General features: G+C 39.8%; 1 long non-coding RNA gene across 1 annotated transcript; it reads right to left on the minus strand.

Annotated features, from left to right (window-relative positions):
* Positions 1-13,250: 13,250 nt before the first annotated feature.
* Positions 13,251-20,803, minus strand: LOC146588244 (uncharacterized). Its single transcript, XR_014897457.1, has 3 exons — positions 20,568-20,803; positions 19,434-19,528; positions 13,251-13,523 (listed from the first exon to the last, which is right to left on the minus strand). It is a non-coding gene; the product is annotated as an uncharacterized LOC146588244 (long non-coding RNA).
* Between the last annotated feature and the right edge of the window lie 1,417 nt (positions 20,804-22,220).

A 22,220-nucleotide genomic window follows, 5' to 3' on the forward strand; every position in this document is an offset into this window, starting at 1 on the left:
CCGCTCCCCGGCGGAAGCTGCCGCCGCTGCCGGGCGCCGCGGGCTACTCCTCGGGCGCGGACAGAGACGTGACTCCTTCCCCTCCGCGCTCCGGGAGCTCGTCAGCCTCTCTGTTTGCTGCCGTCCCCGCTTCCAGGCAGCAAACTGCTTTTTGTGGTGTTCTGGTACCACTTCGCAGCGTCGCGAATCGCCGCCGTGAAGTCTACTTAAATTGTATTCGCTGAGCAGCAATAATTTTTTAGCGTTAGAAGGCAGCTTTGAATTAGGAAATTCAGCGTGGCTCTTGGTTGAGCTAATGTCATCAAGCTGAAACGATGGGATCCTAAGCGTATAGGAGGACTGCAAATAGACCCAGCTTCTGCTGCCCTCTGAGCCCCGTTTTTGTCGGCCGTAACGGCCAAACCAAAGCTTTTAGCTGAAACTTTCTTCGAGCTCTCAGRCACTGACAGTGAAGTATAGTGACTCTCACTGAAGATGTCACCATCTTCAACTTCTATTACTTCAAAGTCGTTTTGGAAAAGAAGTCGGGCAGTTTAGCTTAATCTCATGTTTACAGCCATTTTATATTAAAACACCAGATTTAGCTCCAAAGCAGCTGAGAAATCACATGTTCTATTCCTTCAACACTGTTGGAAATGCAATAATTGCAGCAGAAGGGTGGTAGCATTTTAMATTACCAGCACAGTTTGCACTGTGCAAATATGTGTCAATGCTTTAAAGGGTAATTGCTTTGAAAAATTCCAGCTGAGACAGTTCAGCCATATTTAATAATGCATTTAGGGAATAGTACRTTGTTTTGCTTGTGCTATTTTAAAAAAATACCAAATTACTTCATTGAGAAGCTGGCTAAAATTGATGAGATTTTGCTGATGTCAGAACTGCATCTTTGGCCATGCACGTGAAAATTCATCCAGACTTGGCAAAACTGTTAGCATTTGAAAAAAAAATCTTCCAAACACTTAATAAACAGTTACTGGTTTAGTGGCTTGGGAGTTTAAAATTCCATGGATAATGCATATTCTTTTAGGTAACTTTCTTTGCAATTGTTCTTTTTTCATTTTAGGGATCATTATGGTGCCCACAGAAGTAATAATTTCAAAATGTCAACTACAAATTAAGTACTTTGTTTTAAATAATCCCCAAATCAAATTTGAAATTAGTGATTTGCAGTGTACACTTCACATTTCTTAGAAGAATATTTTTTGTTTTGTTATCAAAAAGTATTATTCTCTTCTATATGTGACCTACCAGTAACATGCCCACACCCTTGTGGTATTAGTAATTTTGCACTTGTTTTGTTGTCGTCAAAACACAACCAAGATAATTGTTATCACAATGTAGAAAACATCTATTCTGCTTGTACACCCGAGCCTTTGTTTACTCTGTATCTAACATTTGTTCATTCCTTCTCCCTTGAGTTAGTCTGAAACACAGCTGAAGAAGCTGARTGACAGTTGCCTCCTGCTCTTCCTGTACCTGGCTGTAGCAGCTGGGTATCGTTCTCTCTGGGAGAAACCGTGGAGGTGAGCAGGGCACATCTCTAGAAAACAGAAAATCCCAGAAATCCCAGATGATCTTGACTGCTATCTGACGAGTTTTTGGGTTATATTCAGGAGCATGAGCCTTGTGTTCCAGTGGGATGGGTGGAGGCTGTCATGTATTCATAGGGAAGAAATGTGGTGAGGGAGGTGCTGCAGCACATATGGATTTGATTAATGATGTGTGTCCTAATGTTAGTGAGAGACAAAGTTTGCAGCAAAAGCAGGTGGAAACACATAATGCTTCCTAATTTGTTTTCTCCTTTCTCAACTAAAATGAATGTATAGCAGAATCATTCYCCTGAATCCCAGTTGCCCATTCTCCTCCTCTTATCCCAAAACTTTTTGTTTTCAAATGGAAAAAAAAGAGACATACTCCACACCCACCTAACCATTGTGTGTTTCATGGCAGTTGCATGACTCAAGATCTAATATATGCGGTTACAAATTGTTCCTTTCCTTTTCTTATCTCTGGAGAGTAGACCACTGGGTAGATAACATTGCAGCCATGAATGCTGCCATTATGTACCCTCAGCTCTGGCCCTTGTATTAAACTCCACAGTCCTTGTGGATTGCATTTCATTGCAGTGCACATTTCTATAAAGCAGCAGATAATTTGGAGTTAAGCAAAAACATCTGTTTTGGAATGGAACAAAGAGAAACATTTTTAGTTTTGGGAAACCACTGGCAAAAATAAAAGTGGTATTTTAATATACATACACTCCCTTAACTTTTCACTGAYGTCACTTTATGCACCGACAGCGGTGAGACCTGTAGAGGCTGAGCTTTGTTTCCCTACAAGCTAAATGTGAGGTGGGTGAACTCCCACTGCACGGGCTAGGAGCTCATGTGCCCAGGGCAGTGCAGGATCAGCCCRCAGGCCTTGTGGATGCGAGCAGAAAGGCTAGAGAGTCACGTAACGCTGCAAAGCCGCTGTGGCACCGGCCAGCAGAGAAAAGAGAAAACCCCAGATCCGCTGATGCGTTAGATATTTTGTGATACCAAAATGCACRCTACGACTGAAAGGAGGGTTTTGTTATTGTTTAAATAAAACGGCTTTTATGATGATGAAAGAATGGAGCTTTTGAGCGTAGAGGTCTAAGGCGTAGATACACACTACAAAAACAGTACAAAAAATACTGTTTTAATTTAAGGCAGGCAATTTCTAAATGATCATGTACTTTAGGTAGCCCTCTCCACACACTGTGGAAGTCTTTGGCAAGGTGATTTGCAGATCTTGTGGGTATACCAGGTAATTTATTTCACAGATGCACTGTTGTTTTCTTTTTGTCTTTTTTTTTTCCAGAAAACCTTGAGCAGGTTGCAACTTGTGCAAAGTGAAACACATCAACACATCAGAATATGATGCCAGGGCATACTGGAACACTTTMTCTCTCTATTTGGCATCTTTCTTGATGATAGGGCTGAAAGCAGAAAGTATAGAGATARGTGGGTAGCAATTACAGGTTTTATGCTATTGTCTTCTTCAAATAAGAACTAGTTCTAATARCTTTTTATGTTCTTATGTGATCTTACAATAGTATGGAAGAAAGATAAACTGTAAGACTTTCTAGGATAAAGATGAGAAGCTTCATTTGAGAGTGTATATGTAAGAAATGAGCAGAAATAGTTTTTGAAAAATGACAGTAAAAGAAATGTAAATACAACTGCATTAAATTCAGAAGTTAGTAACAAGTAAATCATAAAAATCTACCCATAAAATAAATAAAAAAAATAATAATAAAAAAAAAGATGACCAAACTCAAGGTGCAGAAGAACAGATWTTTGGCCAGATCAATCTCCTGTCCAACCATCCTTCCATCCTTTTGATTTCCAAATGTGGTTTTTAATTTGTTAAGGGACAGAATAGCTTGCCTTAATGTAGGGAACAGTACACCAGAAAAACCCGAGAAATCCCTTTTCAGAGACACTGCTTTATCAGGAAACCTTGATATGAGATGCAATTAGTGGTATCAAGGTGACTCATAGGGAATTAGTTCCCTAGGGCGTAGGGAATTATCTTGGAAGAAAGAGCACAAAAKACAAGAAAACATTTAGAGGTAGGAGTGCTATTCTGCAAGTTTGTTTTTATAAGACAATGAAAATGACATCTTTTGGTTACATAAAATTCAAAATAGAAGTCTTTCTCCTTTCTTATTTATAGGAAARCTGGTATGCATTGGTTCTTAGAGTAGAAAACGAAAAGCTGAAGAAAAACCTCAGCTTGGATGAGAAAACAGAAGAGGTTCTAAGCTTAGCTGAAAACATTAACAGCGAAGCTGCAAMATTCACACTTTTAACTGCAGGAATTCAGGGCGGAAATAGTTTTGAAATTTTATGATCATAGCTTAGTTACTAGAGGTCTGTCCAMCTGGATGATTTGAAGACTGATTTCCACATTTTTTTAAATTTTTCTTTGTATACAATAGGGCATCAGATTAGTCAGCAGCTACGTTTTACATGTACAAAATACGTTCAGACAACAATTTACATATTCAGGTTTTATGCTGGAAATACAGTTAACATTTGAAAGGGCTTGATTCGAAGCCCAGGGATGCCTGAGGAAGCCACATTCCCTGGGTTCAATGGGTTCCCTAGGTYCTCCTTTTACTGAGCACCTAACAAATATTCCAGCTGTGGTAGGAAAAGTCTGACTACCATATCTTKTTAATTAGCTTTATTAATCTTACGATAAAAGGAATTCATCTTCATCCTTGTAAAGATGCCTTTAAATATGAAATGGGAAACTGAAATCTCATCAAACTTATTCACAATGGTACTTGTTATTAACTAGAATATTGTAACTTGAGGGTCTTTGTTTGAAAATGTCAGCATTTATTATTAACATTATTTCTTTAGCTTTACAAGATAAGCTTTTTTATTGCTCAGGGCAATGCTTACAAAGGTTAGMTTAATGAGAGGCTTCATTTTAAATTGGACATTTGATTTTATCAATGTTGTATGTTTGATTTCACATGTATGATAAACTAAGTATGGTAGGGACAAAGTTTTGGAGCTTCTTACTGAAGCAAATATAAATGGCATCTGAAGATAAAAGAAGATTGAATTATCCAGCTCTCTTCACAGAATTAAATTAATGATGCATTTTACTCGTTTCAAGCATGTCAACTCTTTCCTGCATCACTTCTTTCCTGTTGGATTTCTTTCCCTAYCCACTATTTTCTCTGACTTTTTGAAATGTTGTAAGCATGATTTACACAGATAGAACGATCATTTAAAATTTCTTTCATCCAAAGATCAACCTATGTGAATTTGCGTGAGAGCCAGTTCTGATGCTGGTTGTCTGATCATACCATTGCTAAACTTTCTCCTGTACTTGCTCCATATTAAATGTTTGGTTACATAAACATGAACAGTAAAATTTACTCTGTTGCCTGAAGGCCCATGGAAAACCTGTGAATCAGTTACGGTCTTATTTTGAGTATATAATGGTATGTAAACAGGCCTAGGATTTTTTATTCTGAGGAATTGTAACTCTTATGTAAAATGATTGAAAAGTCATAATTTTGAGATTTCACTTTTTTTTCCTGTAATTCAGGATTCAGAGTAAACCCATATCCCTCCCCCCCAATCATTTTCACATTTTTTTTACAGAAAGATTTATGGAAATAATTTTAAATATTTTTTTGCTTGTAAGAAAGTATCCCCAAAATCTGAGTAATATTTACTCTTCTTTCCCTCTCCACGGGTAATTCAAAACTTACCTTACAGATAAAAWGAAAAGAGGATTTAGCATATGTTAACATTATCGGTGTTATATTTACGCTATGAAAACATCTGTAACATTTCCTGAAGACTCATCCCAATGAGCAATTTTCCCTCATTTAGGATTAATTTATAGATACAGTGGTTTAAATAGCCGTACAAATTAAAAAGTGCAGTGGAGAGTCATCTTGTACCAGAAAAATCGTGCAGTATCTGATGATATCTGCCCCTTTGCTTTAAATCCAAATAATAGGTTATATTCTTTTTGCATATGCATTTGATTTTCTGCAACCAGGCATGCCAACATAAGGCTACAAATTTCTGCTGTTTATAGCAAATATGGCAGTCACTTGGAGCCACACTGTGTAACGTTTGGYGGGTCGCACCGTGTGTGGGCAGAGAGGTGGTATGAAGCAAGTGGTGCTGTTAACTAGCTGCTCTTCCTTTCCTAACACAAAGTGAGAAGTCGGGGTTTTGCACAATCACTTATTTCCCATCAGCAAAAGCACTCTGTGTGAGGAACTGGTGGAAACTTTCAGAAATAATCTTCGTAACTGTTTTTCTACAGCTGAGGAGCCTGATAGTTCTTGCAGAAGAAGGTTTTAGGTTCTCCTAAGAGAGGTTTACTGCTCATGAGGAGCTAGAGAGCTGAGCTCACTTCRGGCACTTGAACTAAACCTGGAAGCAGATGGGGAGAACTGGTAGAGTGTCATCTTCTTGCCCTCCCCTGCGAAGGGGGGCTCTCTCAGGCATACGAAATTAGCAGGTGATTTGATTTGGTTAATGGATTGTTTCCAGTAGGATGGGCTGCAGTAACGCCTCTTGGTAGCTGTCTGACAGGTATCTGTACATTTAGCCTGGCATCTAGAAAGGGCTCAGTATTCTGGCTAGCCAAACTGGGGTAAGGGAGCTTCGGCTSGTGCTGTTACTTGAACACCCAAGTCCGGTGACGCTCTGAGAACCTGTGCCACTTTGATGACTGGAGGACAGATGGTCACMGACAGGGATGGTACAGAAATGGGGTTTCCCACAGGGCTCTTTTCTTGCTTAGGGCTTGAACTGGAACAGCGCACAGCCGTACGTCATCTTCTAGTCTTGTTTTCCAGGGTCAGGTTCACGTACCCCCTACCTCCCCCCAAAAACCTTTTGGCTTGTCTGTAAAAACCGTAGATAAGGCCTGAAGATATGTGGGGCACAGTAGTGGAGTGATGTCTAAGTCTGTATGTTTGAGAAGTGTGAGCTTCCCCAGTGAGTGCTCACACAGATACCAATTCTGATACTCAAAAAGTAAGTACTATCAGCAGTTTCTTTGGTTTTCATGATGTATAAAATTAGAACAGTGAGTATCGTTGTGATTGCCTGTGCAACCTACTCACTGACTGCTTACGTGGAGGCGAGTGGGTGGGTGTGTTAAGATCACTGCATGCCATTTTTCAAAAAGGAAGAGAGAAACTCGCTATGTTATCTCACGTTTACAGAAGAAAAGCAGCACCCTGGAAGTCCATGGGGATATCTGAGTACAGCTTGAGTGCTGAGCCCAGCAGACCTACTGATCATATCCTCTAGGTTATTGCTGCTTATTGAGAGAGGGATTTTTTTCCAATGTCCTATACAGATTAAGTTTATTTGGTGAATAGCACTGAAAGACAAATACTTCCTGCAGTCTGCCTTCCTTTGCCTGGATTTCTTTGATTCCTTGGAACAGCTGATAAGCAATAGGCAGGTCTACCGAGGACAAACAGCTGTTACTTACAGTGGATATTAACTGCATATTGTATAACCGTACTCTTCAGAATTTAATAATTTTCCTACAGAATTTTACAGCTAGCAGGCTTGGTTGAAGACAAGTTGGAGGACCGAAACCCCCATTCATTSAATAGAGAGGCTGGTGGAAACTGTGCAGTTCTGGGGAGGGTAACTGCAGCCAAGTATCCTTCTTTATGCTAGAGCTGTACTCATCTTTCTTTTATTTTGCAGACAGATCTGTCTTACTATGTACCACACACAGGAGCCAACAAAGGGAGAATTTAAATATTCCTGTGAGGAGAGACTCAAATATATGAAGAAAAGCCATAGGAACAGAAAAAAGTACAAATGCAGCAAAATTATAATTGCTCCTTCCCGCAACATGTGTTGCTCTGGGGRCTTTGCTATTTGCTTTTTCTTCTTTCCATTGCTTCAACCTTTATAACATAGTCAAGGGAACATCTGTGTTAAAGTACTATTTGAAATATATAATATTTAAATGGCTAACCTTTTCCTAGCATRTCTACAATTAGGGGCAGCACATTATAAATAGAGAGAATTGTAACTTTACATTTATTTTTTGAACCTGTGAAATGTTTAAATGTTTACATTCTTATGTGCTATAAAATACTGAAAAGCATGTTAAAGCTGGTACCATGMTAGACAAACTTATTTAAAACCCTCTACCCATTCTATTGGTTTTTAATATATTTTAAAATTACTCAATATTAGAAATGTGTTTCATGATGCCTTAGCATAAATATTTATAGAAAAATGCAAAAACCATATGTCTATTGCCAGTTCTCCATTAGTAGAAGAATACATTGTATTTTGAAATGAATGCCAATATTTTGGCATTTGGGTGCAGACRGTCCTTTCTGGTAGGTCCCAGTGAACCAGACCAAGCAATGTAATAGCAGTGTGTGTTAAGTCTACAGAAAAAAGTAAATGTAATGCAAAAAACTGAGGCAAAGGATTTTGCTATATGGCTTGGGTGTCCTTTCTTTGCCACCTCTGAACAGTATTTTAGATTTGTTTAAGAGAGAACAATCCTTAGACCAATAAAGGTTCATAGATTTCCACYATACCACAGTCCTGTACGTTGAATGCTAAAGAAACAGTTGCTTGTTAGAGATTAACACACTGTGGCTGTTGTCTTAGCTCATGCTTCTAGAYGCTGCTTTATGTTTCACACTGCTACTGATAGATGAGTATGTTATAAGATTCCTGGGGACCTTTTTATTTCACCTGAGTACGTAAAATTCTGCCTTTATAGTGTAGATTATATGAAGGGTAGTGCATACCCTGGTCAGGTAACCTAAACTCTGAATATTACTRTGAAGAATTTGCAGAGCTTGACCGTTCCATCCTCTCTAAATCTGCAGCCCTCCATGACCTAGGCTTGGTGCTGGACTGCACCCGAATGACTGGGAGCCAGATGGGAGTCTGGGTGAGACTCTCAYTCCATTTTGCTGGGAATTATATCACCCTGCCTGTGGCCAGTTGCATCGCTTTTGCTCAAGACTAATAYCTTACATGATTCACAAGAGCACAAGACAGTGAGTGGTTCAGTGAGATAGATGTAGTGAGCTAACAGTGTTTTCCAGATGATGTTGATGGTAAAGTTTTCCATAAAAAAAAAATGTTGAATATCATCTCTCTTTGAATTTAATAGAACCAATAATACATAAAAGAGGAACTTTACAACAGCCTTATGTTTCTTTTGGTAGCATTTTTTAATTTTAGTATGGAGGAAGTGGCTTCTTACTTCCTCTTCCATTTGAGTCCTGCAAGAGAATAACCCAAGTTTTYACATTGCATGGTTGCAATATACAGTTCATTTCATTTTTAGAATGTGACTACAATTAATATTTCAARTGATGTCATATTTTCCTGCTGTGATAGCTTGAGTGTCCAGTTGTCAATTGCATTTTTGACTCGTGACACAACCATCTGCTGACCRTAATGGAGCTTTTCCTGAGAATAAGGCAAAGCAAGCTTTGGCCCAGCAGCACAAGTTAAAACCATTCAACAGCTTAAACATTCCAGCCAGAATCACATTCTTTATCAAACTTTAATTTTCCTGCGCCTGAGAGTTCCTATGTACTATTTACTTCAGTAAATTTCTTGAAGCACACAGTAGGGGAGAATGTGGCTCTGGTTTTGGAGTAAAATTTTCACAGAAGATGCTTCATAGAATGTAGCTTACCTTTGGGAAAACAGTTCCTCCTGCTTTAAAATTGTGATAAATCCTTTGGCTGAYAATGTTTCTCTGAAAGTAAGCAGATTATTTTCTCAAATAGACTTAAAAAACAGCTTCAAGCTCTTTAACAATTTTGTCCAAGGTTTCTGGGAACAGGGCTGTGTTTTGGTTTATGGCTGTACTTCAGCAAAGCAGTCTTGGAAGTGCTGTCCCATACTCACATTTAGACCGGTAGATTATGCATACACACTGTTTGATATGTGATTGTGGTAGCAGTTGTGAACATGTTGTATTGCTTTATTCACTTACCTCTTTTTCATACTACTTTTTTTTTTTTTTTTCCTTCTTCCCAGGTGGCATCCTAAATCACTAGTGTGCTTGGACAATGCTACATCTCTGACTGTGTTTAGAGGCTCTAAGATAAACAAAAGAGAGCAAATCYGGTTTGTCTCCACCAAAATACAGTGCAAATACGTTTAATGAAAGGAAAGAGCTTATGATTTAGAAGGTTTATCTGTTTCTCCTAAAACAACATTGTCGATCAAAAATGGTTGACATCATTAATGTCAAAATAGAAATAAAAAAATAGAAATAAAAGATCTTTTTTCCCTTTCCTTTTTTTCCTTTTTTTCCTTTTTTCCTTTTTCCCTTTTTCCTCCTTTTCCCTTTTTCCCCCCTTTTCCCCTTTTCCTTTTTTCCCCTTTCCCCTTTTCTCCCTTTTCCTTTTTTCCTTTTTTCTTCTCCTATTCTTTGTTGGGCAGAGATGGATGGCTTCTTACACTGAAGCCTTTGGTGGATAAGAGAGATTACAGGCTGCTATCCTAGGAACGGATGCCAATTGTGCTTTAATTTATTGACCAATGGGAAGAGACACTGGAAAGGCTGCAGATRTATTTCGTTCTAATGCACCACATAAAGGAGTTAGAGCTATTTAAAGGGCAGTAAGAGACTAGCTGTGGATAAGTTCAGGTTATCCTTATCTAGGGTTACACTGATGCTGGCAAATGTAGTAAGGAGAAGAGGCTGCCTTTCAGCACATAAAGGTTTGTGACTGTTGGCAGAAAATTACATGATTTATCATTTTGTGTGGTGCTCTTGAGCTCTTTCATGAACAGTTGAGCATATCTTCTTACTCCTGTCCATACTTTGGTACCCGTGCCTCATTCTTCATAGCACCTAACCCTRTGCACGAGTAGTCCCTTTACCCGAACTGAACTCGGTTATAAAATGTTACTTTTCAGAAACTTTGAAGGCAGMTGGAAGAAATTTGGTGTTTATGTTCTAGCCTTTCTTGCTGAGGTTTCTGTTTCTGTTTCTGCTCCCTTTTTGCTTCAGTGATGCTAATCTCATTGCTCACTTTATCTCTGAACATAGCTCAGATTGTTTATGTACACTTCACATCTCACTCTTCAGTGTTATTTTTGCTCACTTTCAAAGGATGTCCCTTTGCAGGAGCATTTAGGTTATCTCCAGCTGACAGAGATAATGCCTTTTAAGGTGCTGGCCACAGTAGTAATATAGTAGTGAGAACAGGTACTACACTGCACTTGGATTTCAAAAACTCTTTTGAAGGAGCTTTGTAGACCTTTCAGGTGTGAAGGAGAAAATGCAAAGGTTCTTGTAAATTTTAAAGAACAGGTAAGGAGGCTGGCATCATAATGCAATTAGGGATGAGAGCTGGTGAGTAGATAGTGAAATAGAGGTTACGTAGAGTGCAGAGTCTGTGGAGTGACCTAAAAGTGAAGATGAGCAGCTTGTGTTTGATACAAATGGGAAGCCAGAGCCAACTAAGGAACGCAAAGAGGTAGAGTGATATGATAAAAGCACTGTGCTGGGAAAATAACCTTCAGAGCAAGAACATGAATGCATGAGAGGGGAAAGACCACATCTGGAGACCAAGGGTAAGGATATGAAATGAGAGTTTTGCTTCAAGCTTTGGCATATGGAAAGAGGGMAGCTATTTAGAGATGTTGCACAGAAAGAATCAACAAACTCTAGACACAGCTGGTCTGGGAGGATCTGGATGTAGATCTGATTCAGAGATAATGTTCAGTTTAAAATCTGGAAGCAAAGCATGTGGGAGCAAATATTTTCKTAAAACTATTCACTGCCTTACCTTTTCCTTGGCTGAAAAAAATAGAGCTTGAGTTGACAGCTGGGTAGAGAGACAAATGGAAAAGTATACATTGCAAGTGAACCTGGAACATATAAATGTACATATATATTCCATGTATATTCMGCAATTGGCATGCACTGATTTTTGAAACAGTATTTTCACTTACGTGATACGTATTTGATTTGATCTTTATGAAGACTGTGAAGAGCAAACTCAACACTTTGGTGGTAGAATGTTGTAAAGGTAATTGCTGAGCATCTTTAGCCATCATTTTTTCCATATTAAATTTTCTTCTCCTTTCATATGCAGAGAGAATTCCTTTCCTTATGATACCGGTATGTGAAGGAATGTTTACATGCACATACTCCAGAAGAGTCTTAAACATTTGCAACTCAGTGAGTATTTTCTTATCTCATAAACTGAAGATAATCTTTCTTGACAGGACTATGTATCACTTTTCTTCTATAAGGGTCATATGAAATGAAAATCTAATTCTAAACTCTAATCCTAATTCTAAACTCTAATCCTCTTCCTCTAAAAGTGAAAATTTCCATGGATTTAATCTCTGTTACATACTTACAGACTGTTTTTGCTGTTGTAACTCTGGGTATCTCATTCTCTCATTCTCTCACGTATCTGTCTCAAACACTTCTAGAAGTCATCCCTTTCTCTGAAAGGATAGAAGATTGGTAATAAAGCCAYGTAAAGTGAGGTTACAGGGCTAAACTAAGGTTTAGAAGAACTGAACTAGGGTTCCAAGTCTGCCAGTGGGCGTTTGTAACCAGGTTCATAATGGAATTTAAAGGCAACTAAAAATGTTAAAAAGCTCAATGTCAACTCAGAKTATTAGAAATATTTGGGTCCCATTGGCTATATTAACATGCTTAAACCCCTGGAAATCTAGACCTCAAGTATATATGAATGAGATCCTTATGGGTGAAGAACAGGGATGGCAATACTCCCGTAGGTCACAGATGTTATGTGAACGTGTGTGCTCTATTTAGCCTGCGACATTCTCAGAAACTCTGGCTATTGGAGTACCTCGGAGAGCAGGACAGACGATTTAACCGCAGCACAGAAACTGTAACAAAGCTCCTGAAAATACTGAGCAAACACAGGATGTAAGTGAAACTAGTGTAGTACATGAGAAGAAAGATACAGATATTTAGCCTGCTCAAAGGCCTCTTGCTTTATAGAAAYAGTATTATTGCCAGGTTAATATTATTTCTAGAAATAGAGGCTAAAACAAACACTCTTCTTGGACTATCTGATGAAAATTTATCTTGGGCGGAATAAACTCAGCTGGGTCTTGATCAATCCATGTTTGAAACAYTTCCAGTTTGACTGATAATGTTTTTGGCTTGCCAAAATTTTAGAATTTAAATTTATTCTAAAACTACATTGTTGAGGAAAAGTCTTTGTAATTGATGCTGGTCTATTTTTAGGATTACCAAAATAAGGTCTTGGGTCTTTTTGGTGGGTAAATAGCCATGTTGAAAAAGGACCTATAAACATCTCACAGCTTGGAGCAAAGATCAATATAAACTGTTTACAAAGGGTGCTTGAGAGACCACCAGACACTGGGGCATTATTGGATTGCACTTTGTGAGTTACTGTGCCGAATCCTGCACTAGTAACCAAGGAAGTTAATTTGCTTTCCTCTTACAAAGTCAAAGYATAGTTGCTTTCTTAAGGAGAAAACTGAATTCTTCTTATTGATTGAAAGGCACCAAGACAAGTTGATACAGAATCTATTCATTGCTATAGGATTTATAATAGTTTGGGAAACACACAGAGGACCTGATTCACGTCTGTACTAAAGCTCCTTCAYGTGGGGTAAATGAGGATCAAGTCTACAGTATTTAGTGGCTTAAACAGTCTTAAATTAGTCTTTCCCAAATAAAAAAGCAAAAACCCTCACTTCTTCTTTTGCTTGTTTTAATTCTATGCTTGCATACAGAAATGTATAGATCTAAATTGTCAGCTGGTACAAAGTTGYCTGTCTTTGCAGAAGCTATTCAAAGCCATGCACTTGTTTTAGTATGTCCAAAAAAACATTCTCCTGTATATGAAAATCCTCCTTCATCAGTTAGGTCAACCAAAATATAGAACAAGAATCTCTTAAGTGCTCCATCCTGACACTCTCATGCYGTTTCTCTCCTTGTTAGTCCGGAAAACTAGAAATTCTGATGAACTAAAAGAAAGGAAAAAGCGGTCAGAGTAATTTTTATGGCTTGAGGTTTTTTCCCAATTTCTCCCTGAAAAAAATCAAAAGCTGAATGGTGATACATTTGTATGCAGGGTTTGTTTAAAAAAAAAAATGTACATTTCTCTCAAGCAATACAGAAACAAATGTTACCAGGTTCATAACTGATATGTTCTAGTGTGGAACATTCACTGGAAATTTTTGCAGCCAGCACTTTCCTTGGTTTGGCTTYATCTCCTTGTTTTTGGGCAATGTTTGTTGTTTCTGATCCTTAAACATAAATTGATAAAGAGGAAACTTTGCCAAAAGCTTTTCAAAATGTTAAATATGTAAGTTTACTTCTTTGTTTCAACAGAATCCAGCAACTAAAAAAAAAAAAAAAAAAAAAAAGTATAAACTTGACCATCTCTTCCTATCTCCACTCTGACAAGTTCTGGTTCAGAAGGTTTAGAAGTGAATGCTAGATCTCTTAGTCTGACCTTTTTTTATAACACAAGCCTAAAAACTCTACACAAATACTCTCACTAAGCAATATTTTTTGTTTTAGAAAAACATTGTATTGTGCTGTGATTTGAAAACTTCAAAAGATGAAGAATTCAGTGTTGTATCCAGCTAGCTCCAGGTTTTCAGGATTTTTTTCCTCTTTGGTTTTCTGCATGAAATCCTGACATCATTTRCAGCTCTGGGTGTTTTACAATTGACTTCAGTGGGTCTAGGACTTTTTTTCTCATTTTTCACTTGTATTAGCTTTTAAAAATATTTTYCTTAGCCACTATCTCAATTTCCTAGGTCTCTTCGATGTTCTAAGAGTAGGTGGTGCATTTTAGTTGAACATATACCATACTTACATATGTTTACTTTTGCTGGGGCCATGGAGTTTGATAGGTGATAATCTGCCAGTGATCTATTTTATACCAAATATTTAACATACAGGTGTTTAAAAAACCTAAAGCTTTTATTAAGGCTGCAAAATCAAGCTTTCAGGACGTATGAAATGCCAGAATTGAGACAGCTTATGTAAATTCATTTTATCACATTCTTTGACTGTAGTATATAACTTTTTATATGGCATCTACACCTTTTTTTTTTTTTTTTTTTTTTTTTTTTTTTCCCCAGAGACAAACACCTTGATTATTTATCAATCCAAACAGGTAAAAATTGGCAAATATACAAAACTCAAAACATCTTATAATGGGTAAATGTGGAACAGTTTTACAAGTAAGTGATGTTTTAACTACTCTTGTAATGAGAAAGAGAGATAAGTGGTTAGGTTAGAAGTTGCCCTCTAGCCATTAGAAATACTATGTGAAAATACATTAGTTCACACGGACCAGTCAGGAATCTCTTGCACTAAATGAGATTTATTTAAAAGATGTGCAGGGATCCGGCTCCACTGTTCACAATAGCTTAAATTTACTTTAGTATGATATACCTCAAGGACGAACTCCTCTGTCAGCACAGTGCTCTCTGTATTAAGGCTTGTAAAGAAAACAGGTACTTTCAGTACCTAATACTGGACTTGCTCAAGAGAAACTTTTTCTCATCATTTGCAGCACAGTCAGAACTCCTGTTTTCCACTACCTTGACGTAAAGACCCTTGGCACAAGCCAAAGTCTGTGTTAAGGTAGCTTGATGAGGAAAATTTCTGGGTATCTTGGTAATCTACATTTAACTGTGTAATAACCATTCAAAGTAGAACACCAAAATCTCTGTCCAAGAGACTCYCTCTATGCCACCATGGATACATTATCAAGGACTCTGTGCTGTGCTGTTAGTGCTCACATGTGGTATTGCTGGAAGAAGTACAATCAGCAATTATGAGAGCAGAAGGTGACCCAAATATTGTTATTCTAGAAGCCTGAGACTTGTAATACTTAACTAATACTGATCACCTAGTGTAGCCAAGACTTATCGTTGTGTCATCCAGCTATGAATGCATCTCTTTGGAAGCTCCATTCTGAYGGAATGTTTCTGTCAAAAGTTGATGGCTTATTAAGAGTGAGACATTTCATGAAAGCTTATCTCAACAAGCCTTAAAATGGGACACAGATAACATTTGATAYTTCTTGACCAGGCAGGTCAGCTGCCAGTTTTCCACTCAGTAGGATCTACTCCTGTGTGGTAAGCTCTTCGTTGTCTTGGTGATTTGAAGAATCCAAGGACCTTGTGGGATATAAGGCTGCACTGCTCTAGGAGAACTTAATTCTTTTTAGAAAGGCCATGAATTCTTGTTTCTCAAATGAAAATGTTATAAATTTTCTATTTCCTAGGGAACTTTTCAACCAGTTTTATTCTAAATTGTGACAAAATACATTTCAAAGTGGTGAGATTTCTGACCACGTCTAACTACAAGCACCCTCTTAGTGTCCACATTAATCCACAATACACTTCAACTGAAAAATCCCGGAATGGGCAGAGTATGGGAGTCTGAAGGACAGATATAGCTCACTTAGAGGAAACAGTTGCAACACAGAGGACGTCTGCAGAGCTGTGTGCGGCCCTCTGAGCCAGTGCTGAGCAAATTAGCACACCGATATGACACAGCACGCTGTGCTGTGAAATTACACTGGGTTACGGAAACAATGTRAACAGTGTCAGTAAAGAACCATGCAAGGATGAGCCGTATTTCCCAACAAAGCCTATTGGCTCCAGTGCAGTGTCGTGTTGATGTGCATACCGCTTGCATCTGCACCACCGTTCAACCCACGGTATGTGCATTCCTTCAGCTCAGCTGTAACACGATTAAAAACTGCATTGTGTGAAAGACCTGGTTTTCTATCAGCAGCTGAGGAAAAGACTTCTTTCATATATCTGTACTGTTTTAACTATACTACAGCTGAGAAGACGGATAACTTACTAAGATTAAACTTGTACTAGCTTCCTATTTTGATGCTATTTTTCTTTATCCAYTTATACTAAAAGTATTTTAGATGACTCCTTGAAATTGCTTTAATAATCAGATTGTTCCCAAAGTGACTTAGAAAAGGGGATTTCTCTTTTGTTTGTAGCCACACTGCAGAATGTGGGGCTACTGCTTCTTTGCAGGTGCGCTTTGGCAGTGTGGCTCATTTGTGGTTTATGGCATTGATTTTCCAACACAGAATAACTGTTGTTTTCTTTTTTTCCCTACTCTCAGTACCTGTATAGTGAGGTAATTAGACGCGTTCTTACGTGCCCCTGAACAACAGTAAATTATTTTACAAAATRATAAACRGTTAAGGTTAGAAGGGACCTCTGGAGACTATCTGATCCAACCCCTCTACTCGGTCAGGGTAAGCTACAGCAGGACTGTCTCCAGTCAAGTTTTGAATAACTCCAAGGATGGAGACTTCACAACGCCTCTGGGCAACTTGTTCCAGCATACAACCACCCTTACAGTCAAAAAGCTGTTTATGTATACATATATATATATATATATATATATTCAAGTGGAATTTCCTGTGTTTCAGTTTGTGCCCGTTACCTCTTGTCCTGTTACTGAGTATCACAGTTCCCTCAGCCTCTCCTCATGTGAGATGCTCCAGTCTTTTAATCATCTTTGTGCCCTAACACGATTCTTTTATATATATATATATAAGTATTTAAATTTGGGTGAACACCTAGCACACCTGTGGGACTGTTGTTTTATTATTATCATTGTTTGGTAGTGGATTTGTCTATTGTCTCCCTTTGGACAGCTGTGAATTTGCATTTCTTTCCACATACCAATTAGATGTAAAAATTTACTTGTAGAAGGATGACACTAGACATCTCAGGGAAGTTGGCTGTTTCTTAAGATCTGGAGTCAACTCTTTACGGAGGACATACSAGTGAGAAGTAGTACTTCAGTGATGTGGCTCTCTCCTGTTATGTAGTTCTTCAGTCCTCTAAGGTATGGTTAGGGGCAAATTAGTCATCACAGATGCGATTACATGCCATTGTGCAGGACATAAAATCATTCAAGAAAAAAAGGAGTAAGAGCTTGAAGCCTATCCACTTTGTATCAACATCTGTAGAAGACGACTCCTTTAGAAGAAACTTGTCAATTCTAATGCATACTGTTCAYCTGCTCAATATGTTCTCTGATTAGGAATCTTATTACAGCATACAGAGTAAACTGCTTGAAGCCCTACAAGTAATRAAACTGAAGATTACTGAAAATAAAAATGGAATTTTAAGCAGAAAACTCAGCAATTCTGAAAATATTGAAAACACTTTGGAATTTAAATCACTTTGAACATCAATGAAGAGTAAAATCTYTTGAGCAAAACTACATTTCAGATCCTAGCTGATAGTGAATTAGATATATTGTAGCRGGATTTCATTGTTCGTGTTTTATTTTCTTTTTTTTTTCTTAGTTAATAATGATCATGCAAAAATCCTAATACCTTTAATGGAAAAACTTAAAAMTATTGCTACACGTTTCATCGGGTTCACAATCATTTGCTCAAGAACGCTTCTTTGGAAACGAACATTTACTAAAATAGCAGTAAAAGTTTTTTTCTCTTCTTCTTTTTGCCTGAAAAAATTAAGGGTTGTGAAAAACAACAAACGGAAAAGGCTGAGGAGTGGCGCAGGGCAGAGCTGCTGCCGCCTGCTGCCTGCCTCCCCACCCGGCCGCCCCACACCCCTCGCGCCGGCCTCAGAGCCCCGCGGCCCGGCACGMTGGAAGATCTTCTGATGTTTTGGAGGCGGACTTTAAGACAGCGCTTGGCAACTGGATTTGGGGCTGTTTCTGCATTACTGTTCCGATTTGGAGCAGTTTTGAAGCGATCAGCCCAGTCTTGCCCACTGACCATCTATGTTCAGTTTAGAGAGCAGTCTGGGTGCTCGAGAGATCCCCTTTGAAGGAACTGAACCCTGGAGAGCTCTTTTTCTGGACATACACAAATGGGCTCCTGATGGCATAAGCATCCAGACCAGTGACCAGACAAATTTGAATCATTGCAGAAGTTCAAGGTAAAACTCCCAAATTGCACATGCTGTAGAGGTTGGGGCCTCCTTACCTACTTTGGTCTGATCCACTCCCRCTGTGCTAGTGAACATAGCCAAATGCAGTGAAGTGAAAAAATGCATCACACCAAACCATCTTGCAAACACATGAAGCACTGGTTCTTCCTGCTCATGCAGAATCCTTGCAGGGATAAATGCAACAGGAGGGTAGACACTAGTTTATATTATTTGGCAGCCAGGTCACTGACTTCAGTCTGCGTCTTTGGCAAGTTTGCTGGGTCATATGTGCTGCCTGACTATGGCAACTATGTACAGGTACAGACATACCTATAGAATGTCATATGGTTTATATATTATATACTAGACATCAGCAAGACACCATGGTTTTGCCTAATTAAATGATGCACAATTTTTGAATCATAAAGTATAAGTGTATATATGTTTATGCTGCTTTTTAAACTGATGGGAATGTTTTGCACTTCCAAAGGCAAAACACAAGCATGAGTCAGTACTCCCTCTAGCACTGTCTAGCACTCTAGCTAGTGCCACAATGTTTGTCTATCCAAAGGTTCTTCATTTTCTCCCCATGTAAAAACACCATTTTCAGATTCAGGTTTGAAGGTAAGTTATGTTCTTATTTATCTCAGCCTCAGTATAGAGTGAAAACTTACCTATAGAAATTTCAGTGGAGTTGCTCTGGATTTATGCTATGACTGAGAATATTATGCAGCTCATATTGTTTCATGAATTATTAACCTGCAGACAGAGCTATTTTGGGAATCATACACAACTYCATAGCTTTTCTAAGTCATTTCTAAACATGATCCAAAAATGAATTTGCATCTTGGTAGCTTTATATTCACTGGCATGAATTCCAAGGATAATACAGCTGTGGTAGCAATGGGCTTACTACTGACTGCAAAAACCTAACAAAGAACCTAAGAAAATGCAGACATACTCACTCACAAGACAAATTTGTCCATGCAGAACTCCATGCTACTACAGTCGGGCTGATTCTGGTACCGAGGAGACACAGTGTCTGGATCCAGTGTCTGGATTTCCTGCAGACATRTTAAATACAGCCACAATAAAACAGCACGGTTTGTAAAGTCCACCTCTGAAGCTGGGTAAATACCTGGCTGTGCAGTCTATACTGAAGTCCACATTGGTACAGTTACATTGCTCCATTTAAAGCTGGCTCAAGTATCTCTGTGTGATCTGCAGTTAAACCCTTGTTTCCAGTGCATCAGTGTAGCTCTTCCTTATCTTTGCCATGATCAATTYTGTGTCATATTTTTTGTTGTATTTGTAGAATAACACCACTTAGTATGAGAAAGGCTTCTGAACACACATCTAAGCACCTCTGTCTGACTCCACTGGTTGTGCAGATTTCAGCTCAGTCATATAATTGATGAAGGAAGCAGGGCTAGGATCGGGTCTAGGGCTACATAAATTAAAGAATCTTGCTCAGCAAAMAATTTAACAATATCAATTCTGTTCTCATTATTACCTAAAACAAAATTTATTAATTGAAATTTCAYTGTCAATCAGGAGCTGCTTTCTCCAGTATGTCCCTGAAAAGCTAATACCCGGCATTCCCATGGGCAGAGACCTAGTGAAACTGTCAATAATCATATGCTACAGCAGCAGAAAACTGGTGAAGAAGAGACCTTGTGAAGACAACTAGCTCATATTCCCATCCTCAAAGGGGCAGTTGTACTGATGTAATTCGTGATAGTGGCCTTTTTAAAAGAGCTTGCTTTTTTAATAACCTCATAACTCTGCTCTCGGCAACTTCCAAGGTACGTGAAGGCATCTATGGTCTGGGGATTCCCACAGAGCCCAGGCCCTAYCTGGGGACAGCTTGTTCATGGGCTGCTCAGCTCTCAGAGAAGCCTGCTTCTTAGGATGAAACAGCACGGAGAACCACGAGAAAAGAGAAGTCCCTCTTCTCAGGGCACTCTACCTATTAGGGTTCCCTGTAGGGTCAAAGCTATGAAGTTTATCCYTGTTCTTTTCCCATCCCTTTGTAGGGATACTAGAAACTCTAAGAAAACCTAGGATCTCTCAGTAGTGGACTAGTGAACCCAGGAGTCTTACTACAGTTGAAGGTCCCARTCACTTCTGGCGAGGGCAGAGTCTAGGAGCTTTTGTGAGCTTCACTCAGGACTTGGTCTTCCAGGGCTCCTAGGCTCCCCTCTCCTGGACAGGAGTTCTGCAAGCTGGAAGGTCACCAGCCCTGCAGAAGTCTGCCGGGGGAACGTCACCCCTCTGTGCCTCCGGAGCCTTTGTGGCTGCTGCAACACATTTCAGTTTTGACAAGTTAGCAAAAGAAAAACTGTTTAGTCAAAAAACAGCCAGATAGTTGTGATATACATGATACACTTGTTCTGTAGCAGAGGAAAGAGTAGATCACCCAGTCAGTATTAAAAAAAAAGAAAGAAAAAGAAAAGAGATTCCCAACAAGTTTTAAATAAAATTAATAGAGAGAAAAACAGAACAATGCACTATTTCTCCTCTCTATAACTGAAAACAAAGATACTATGCGGAGGCATTGCAAATATAWTACGAAAGGGTTATATGCATCTGAGCTTGTGGGTGGAAGCAAGCTAATGATTTAATAAACAGTGTTTTCTGTAACTGTTCTTCTGCCCATAGTTATACTTTCCAACTGTACTACATTGTACACGTGTTGGCAAACTTCCCACGGACAAACGGCCGCAGCTGCAGTTAGTAGYGAAGTGGACACACACTTCGTGTCTCTTCCCTCGGTAACATGTGGAAGAGATTAGATAAGCGAGGGTGGCTCCCGGTGCGGGCCTTTACTCACGCTCCAGAGCCCCTGAGAGGTCTGCTGCTTCTCACACATCGGTGCAAGCCCTGCTGGAAGGTGCTCACRAAAGCTGCTTTATCAAAAAGCAAAACCCCTCGATCGTAGCCGTATCGCTGATTTAAAGACAAACACRCTCCTCCTTTTTGGCTTAATACTGCGGCTGCAGGTAGTCTCAGAGAAAACCGCAGCTGATGACCCTGTTATCTTTGGTGTAGGTTTCTGACGATCAAAGCGAAAAAAAAAAAGGAATCCAAACTATCAGTAACTATTTTCCCAGGCGCGAGAAATCTTACTTGTAGCTGAGTTGTGCGCGTCCTTTCTTCCTGCTGTTCGGGGGTCATCTTTTTTGCACCGCCCGGAACGATGGACCTTCCAGCCGTGTACTTATTCCTCCCGAGAGCCCTCGGGCAAAACTTGCTGTGAAGAAATAACCCGCGGCCCGAGCGCCCCCCTGGCCGGACCGAGCGGCGGGGGCCGGCGCGCCTCCCCCGGCAGCCGGGAGGGGGTGAAGGAGTTAAAGGGAGGCGCCTGGGAAATCTGATGCTAACGAAGCCCCAGGAATGTTGCACGTTTCCATTCCCCTCCAGCCCTCGGAGGAGGTCAGTCCCCGCGGCGGCGGCCGGGCCGGCTCCCGCGGCCGCTCCGACGCGCCCCGCGCTCGCTCCGGGCGCTGCCCCGCACTTTCCCGTAGGTTGCGCCGGAGAGGGACGGGGCGGGCGCGGGGGAGGAAAAGTTCGTCCCGGAGCTGCGGGACGAAGTTGTCCCTCTTCAGAGGAAGCCGCGAAGCCCGCGGGCAGGGGGGAGCAGGGTGTCGGGGGCCCGCGGCTCGGGCAGCCCGGCCGAGGGAGGCTCCCTGACCCGCCGCGGCCTCTCTTCTCTTGCAGGAGATGCCGGGGAGACGCCTGTGGTGGGCTCGCTGC

Source organism: Rhea americana, unplaced genomic scaffold, assembly GCF_003343005.1.
Source record: "Rhea americana isolate MKP2758 unplaced genomic scaffold, rheAme1 scaffold_53, whole genome shotgun sequence".
In the NCBI taxonomy this organism is placed as follows: Eukaryota; Metazoa; Chordata; class Aves; order Rheiformes; family Rheidae; genus Rhea; species Rhea americana.